Genomic DNA, 6,403 nt, shown 5'->3' with positions numbered 1-6,403 from the left:
TTCCACCCGGCTAAACCCTCTTCACACGTGGGTGGCTGCGTCTCCGGGCAGACGCAGGGCTGTAAAATTTTATTATGTGCGCGATTTTTTTCGCATTGGATTTGAGTAAATCGGCGAAGCTCTGCGGGTCTGCCGTCTCAGTCAGCTCTCGGCCTGGCCGGCCGGCGACGACACCAGCCGAGGGGAAGTGCGCGGTTGGTGCGTGGGCCGCCGCGGCGCTGGCATCACCCGGCCGCAAGGTTCATTTTGCTATGTCTGCGCACGGTGATGTGAGCCTTGAGGCCGTGGGCGTCGACGCCGCCGGTTCTGCGGCTCGGCAGCAGTGAGCGAGTGAACTCACTCGACGACTGTCAGTCCGAGAGAAGCTTTTCGAGGGGCGAGTTCCATTTTTCCGAGTGCTCTCGCCAATGTGTTTTGCAGACTTGCTGCTGCTGGACGCCTGACTGGTCGGCTCGCACCCTGACACGTTCGTTGTGCACCGAGGCGCAGCAGTTTCCACCCCGGGACGGTTCAGTGATTTGAAATTTGTATCAGTGTTGTTGCCGCCGAGCATGTTCGCGGCGTCGTCCGTGCTCGCGATTTCTTCCACTTGTGAAATGGCTGGATTTCGGCGTTTCAATTGAATGGTAAGTCCAGATCGATTTTTCCGATTCGAATGGGGTTTTTAAACTTTTAAACGGCGCTCTCTCCGTTGTTATCTACCTTTGTATTATAATTGAATAGTAGGAGCGGCGGCTGTTTTAATGAAGCAGGTCGTTAGTGAATAAACGCTGCATGTGTGTGGCACGATTTACTCTCAGGGCTTGCCTCGGTGATGGGGTAAATTGGACGGTGGAATCTGCTGGCTGGCTAGACGACGAACGTGAGAAAATAAAAACGGATATCACAGCCTGTCAGCAGTCGGAAAATGAGCCTTCCGTCGAGTTAAAAAAATAAAAATATCAAGCTCGTGTCGAGACAAATGCGCTGAAAGAGAGAATAATATTTTTGACGAACACGCAAAGATGATTTCATGATAAATTTTTTATCAAGAGCAAACAATCTGCTTGTTGGCGGAAACTAGATGCAAAATAGCTACTACCGGTGCGTGTCTCAAAAAAGTTGACAGAAACAGAGAGCTTTTTTGCAATGATGTCTGTTATTCTTGATTCTTATCTTTCAAATAAGGGTGCCTCCTATTTCAGTTACAATCAATCAATTTTGAAGAATAGCATGAAATAAAAAAACACGTTTCCAAAACTCGGCGAGTTTTTTTTATCAATGTCTGGTATTCTAATTCTTGTATGTTTCTATATTCTGGATTAAAAATATAAAATTTCAATAAAATTAGAATTGATTTAATTTATTGCTGTTGTAAAAGAGCAATAAATAAATGGCCAAAATGCGAAACACAAACTTCAGTTTCATTGTCAAAATCTGTCGAATTGCAACATAATGAAGCAATTAAATTAAAATAATGGTCCAACGAAATGTCAGTTCCATTCATATTTTTATCGTCTTTGTGGTGTAATGTTAAGTTTTGAAATTTTCTATAGTTTGCACCGAGCTAATGAATGGAACTATAAACTTACTCAATTTTCGCTTTGAGACCCTAATATGAATGGAACCATCTCATTTTGTAAGATTGTCAATCTTTTAGACGTTTTCTTGCTATAAACTGTTACACGTTCATCTAATAAGTAAAATAGAGCTGTTTTTTACTGCAGATTAAAATACACTTAGCCAAATTTTTAATGGAAAAATAAAATGAATTGTCCCAGCTGTATGAGCAACACGCAAAATGTGACAGTTGCTACCAAAATAAAATCTAGAAGTCGCTGGCGAACCACTACCGATTCAATTATCAGCATTAGCAATAAAGGAAAACCTCAGCCTTATTCGTCCGTTTGCTTAGTCCAGAGTGCCATATGAAATCAGTTTTGTTTAAATGCACTCAACGTGTCGTATGCAGAGAGCATTTTTCAAAACGCCCGAGAGTTTGTCATGCTGACGGCGACGCGCTCAATGAAAACGGGCATGAAAACGGTGTGAAATGAAATTACCGCGAGCGAAAAACCAACACAATGGCTCGGCAATTGCTGCACGTCATTTGCAGTCTGTGTGGAACAAAAATAAAAATGCACCGCAAACACTAAGCCTGCGACCAAGCCAGCGTCAATCAAAATCAACCGACATAGACAAATACACTGATACATCTGCGTTTCCAATAAAAAAATCTTGATTTGAGTGAATGAAGGATGAGCACGAACAAGGAAACGGAATTTCTCACTTCTTCTTGATGCATTTATGCAGCTTGTAATAGCTCGAGGTTAAGAATATAAATTCAATGAGATAACTATATAAAAAAATTTCTGACAGATTTGGATTGATTAGACAATTTCAAAAGTAGTTTTAGGAGTGCATAGTTTTCTGATGGTTTGGTCCAATAATAATTCTTTTTATTTTCACGTTTGAATGTTTTAAAAAAAAGTATTGACTAACTATATGAGAATAAACACCAATAATAATGTAAAGATGAAAAAATGTTGACATATTTGTTTATTTTGTTTGATTTGTGGATGTGTCTGTTATTTTTTTTAGTAACATTGCCAAAAATATGATTTGTTATTTATTTATAAATATTTGATTTTTCAGTGGCAGGCAGGGTCTTGGTTCTGCAGTAAAAAAATAACCCATCTGATTCTGATTTGGAACCACCTATATCCACTTTTCAAAGCCTGCAGCGCCATAGGGAGTGAATCATTGCCTTTCATGTCTCATCCTATTTTATCGTCATTATTTTTTTTTAATTCTCCGTCAGGGCAAATTGTATTGCCACGTCTGTGCGAAATTTATTTTACGACCCGCCGAATGAAATAATGATAATTCCGGCGCTTTTGCGCAAAGATTGATGGAAGCTCGGCGAGGGCTGTGCGTACGTATATTTATATAAAAAATGAATCGTGTGTTCGGGATGTACACACAATGATGTGTGCGCGCGAATTTATTTTTCGACGTGCGTGCACACACATGGGGCTGCTGCAGCTTTATGTTGGGCTGATTCTCACATAAATAAAATATCACACGGCGAAAAGTGCTCGCCGGCCGAAATTTATCGTGAGCTCCACGCAAGAATTTCGATTTATTATATTTTTTGCGTGCTTCTCTGCGTGCGCCGATGAGAGGCGCGTTTTTCTCTGCTCTCTGGCAACGACATTTTTGTGCACGTGGCGGCATTGATCTTAAATTAAAATAGACGTGATCGACCGCAGTGTGAGCGTAAATTAAATAGTTTTGAAAATGTAAATGAAATAAAATAATCAGTCTTCTAATTAATTTCTGCGGCACTGTAGGTACGCAACAAGAAGATAAGAACCTTCTTTCTGGTTGCTAAAAAAATTGAATTATAACAAATGCTGAAAAGAGAAGCCCTATTTAAGACGTTTCCTGGACAGGAAGAACATTTAAAAATCATTGTTCAGTCACACTAAATAAAGAGAATGCCATTGCAGCGCAGTCCATTGTTTAAAGTGTATTGGCCGTGCGGGAATAGTAAACGAAATCCGGCGAAATCGAAAAGAAAAGCACCCTCGCCGGCGCATGCGGTCATTACCCGGCTCTCAGGATTATCCAACGCTCGTAAAAAACCGCGCTCGCTCTCTTTCTGCGCCTCCCCGAGATCGCTGCCCTCTCGCAGTCTTTTCAATTCTTCAGGTGTTGTTTGTGTCGCGAAACGACCGCGACGGACGCGCCACCTGAGGCAAATCCCGGTTTAAGAGGCCAATTTTCGAGGCCATTATATTGCCGCAGCGCGCGTTTCTCTCGCTTATTATTACCGGGGAGGTTGCCTCCTCTTCACAGCGCCATCATAAAAGCACTGAGCTTGTCCTACCTGATGTATATTTTAGACATTAAGGAATGTTCACTGCCTTTTTACGTTCCGCCCTCGTCGACAAGAGAGTGCATGACTTTCACTCGAGGGAGGGTGCGGAGACGGTGACAAGCGTTTCAATTTGAAGCATTTGAATTCCAATTTTACGGACGCTTTAATTCATTTGCTGAAGCCGCAACTGTTTTCGAGGTAATGGTGGTGTGACGTTACATCAGTATTATCAGAATTATCTCATTCTACTATTTCAATTAAAATCAGAGAGCACTATCAATCCATCAATCATTGGAAGAGCAGACGAATTAAATAGTTTTCAACGACATATAATTTTCTATAACAATTCCAATTATTTCTCAACACATAAAATCAGGTTTATAGTAAACCAAAATAATCTTACAAAGAATTTTGACCGTATCCAGTGCATTACGAAATCCTATAGATTTCCCAATCTCATCCATATCGATCGCTGCATCAAAATCAGAAACAGCACTCACGATATAATCGACAAATAATCCTAAAAATTCCACCAAAGTGTGGCTGTGAGGAATTCCAGCCAAGAGAATACAGTCTGCATCCTTGGCACCCCTAGCTGTCTGGTCACATATTCCGGATCGAGGAAGACTGCTGCTGCTGCAAGGCGAAAGAAGACTCTTCTTCTTTTCGCCTATTATGTGGGCGCACAATGCGCGAGGGATGGCCGCCCTCACTGCATGTGCATTTTCACCCTCCTCGCGCCAAATCCCCCGCACATTCAGAAGCAGCAGCCGGGAGCATCACTCGGAATAATAACACACACACGCACGCACTGAATTGATGGCTGCAGGCGGGACGATAAGAAAAAGCTCGAGAATATTATGAGATGCGCAGCTCGATACAAACGATCTAATCAATGTACGGCCGGCCAGCACTTTTTCATCCCCCGCCTGCTTTTGTGGCCGCATAAATGGCTGGCTCGTTTTTGCCATCACGTAATTCGATGCTAATGAATCTTCGACGAGACGCGGCGGCACGCGGGCCAGTTATGGTTGCGTGTTAATTTTTAACGGGGATGATCAATTCTGAGAGATAGTATTGATCCGGAAATTCCCTCGGACGCATTTAAAATAAAGCGAGTGGCTCAAATGAGAAACATTTTTTTACGTTTTGTGACAAGCAGACAAGCATCGTTTGCTTTCCGAGTATTTTGACAATGAGCATTGTAAACGAATCGCAAAGCAATCAAAATTCAATTTGTCTTTGGCCCAAAAAAGGAAAGGAGGCACGCGCAAATCGATTCGCTCGGCTTTGACACCTTTACCCAAAAGTGCCGACTCCTCGATCCGGCGGCCCTCCGCGAGCAGGAAGTTAGTCCAGTGACAAAGGCCGTGCAAATTGAAAGCTGCCTCTCGAAATTGTTGCTTGTTAACACCCAATTAACCGCACGATTGTTGCACTCTCATTGAAATCGGCGAAATTCACCTGAAAGCGAAGTCACCCCCGACGAATCAGCTGCCGTTTTGATTTATCTGCCGCTTGGGCCAGCCGGCTGCGTGCGCGGCGCGTCGGGTCAACTTTTGTCAACGACTCAAAGCAGTATCGGCGGTAACCCCCATTATGCTGTTTTTCCACTCGCCGCAGCCGTTTCGATCACGAGTTTTATGATATTCGTGATATTCGTCAAACCCACAAATATTTTGGGTTTGTGAGAAGAGCAGAGCACCTTTGCTTTTCCCAAGTGTATACGCAGCTATTTAATTCTTCTTGGCTGACGGGGGTTGGCTTGGAGGGTCGCATTGTTGCTGAAGAGGGGTAACCTGGCCTTACTGGAGTGAATTGAAATGATCCTGTGCCTTTTTAATAATCAGCCTATATGGACGAATATATCGAGATATGTATTCTCGAGGGGTTCGATTTTCATTATTGTTCTGGCTAATGGAATTTTTCTTAGCTTTAAAGGGATTGTACTTGAAAAGAGCTGCAGGGCACTACCTCTCAGTGTAGTAACTTTGCAAAGGAACACAAAATTCTGAAAAATAAAATTTTTGGCAACAACGCTTCCCACATACATACTGCGTTCTACTTGGTTTTTATGGTACAGAACATTTCCTCAAATTTTCAGGTTCAGAACAAAAGGCTCTTTCAGTTGCGGATTTTCAATAAACTTGCTAGAGGGCCATTAAAAGCGAGTCTTTCAGGCGCTCAAAGGTCTCCTTTAATTAAACAGCCTGGCCGTTTGCTTTTATTTAGAGAGCCGCCTGATGTATCCAATTGCAGCGTGAGAAACATTTTCTCTCCCTCTCCGCCAAGCAGGGAGATACACACGCGTCTCTGCTCAAATCTTATTGCTCATTTCAGCACTTCTCTTTCTCTGGTTTTAAAAACACGCCAAGTGTCTCTAGCTGCTGGCTGCAAACGTCGACGAGGCGAAAGCCCGTTTAACCCCGTCTGCGTGTCAGCAGTCTGCTGCACAACAATAACGAGACGAGGGTAAAGAGGAAGGAAAATTTGCAAGTAAATGCGCGCTGGAATGCGCTAAGACTTCAATATGCAATGCCC

General features: G+C 42.9%; 1 protein-coding gene across 7 annotated transcripts in view; it reads left to right on the top strand.

The window, feature by feature from the left end:
• The first annotated feature begins 335 nt into the window (after nucleotides 1-335).
• PlexB (plexin B) overlaps nucleotides 336-6,403 on the top strand; it is an 83,182-nt gene continuing 77,114 nt past the window's right edge. For all 7 annotated transcript variants that reach the window (XM_065495738.1, XM_065495741.1, XM_065495740.1 and 4 more), the window contains exon 1: nucleotides 336-626. The gene's annotated coding sequence lies outside the window, so the exon portion shown is untranslated. The remainder of the gene's footprint in view (nucleotides 627-6,403) is intronic.

This window comes from Cloeon dipterum, chromosome X (genome assembly GCF_949628265.1).
Source record: "Cloeon dipterum chromosome X, ieCloDipt1.1, whole genome shotgun sequence".
In the NCBI taxonomy this organism is placed as follows: domain Eukaryota; kingdom Metazoa; phylum Arthropoda; class Insecta; order Ephemeroptera; family Baetidae; genus Cloeon; species Cloeon dipterum.
Note: the sequence above shows the minus strand (reverse complement) of the source record. Positions and strands in the feature narration are given on the sequence as shown.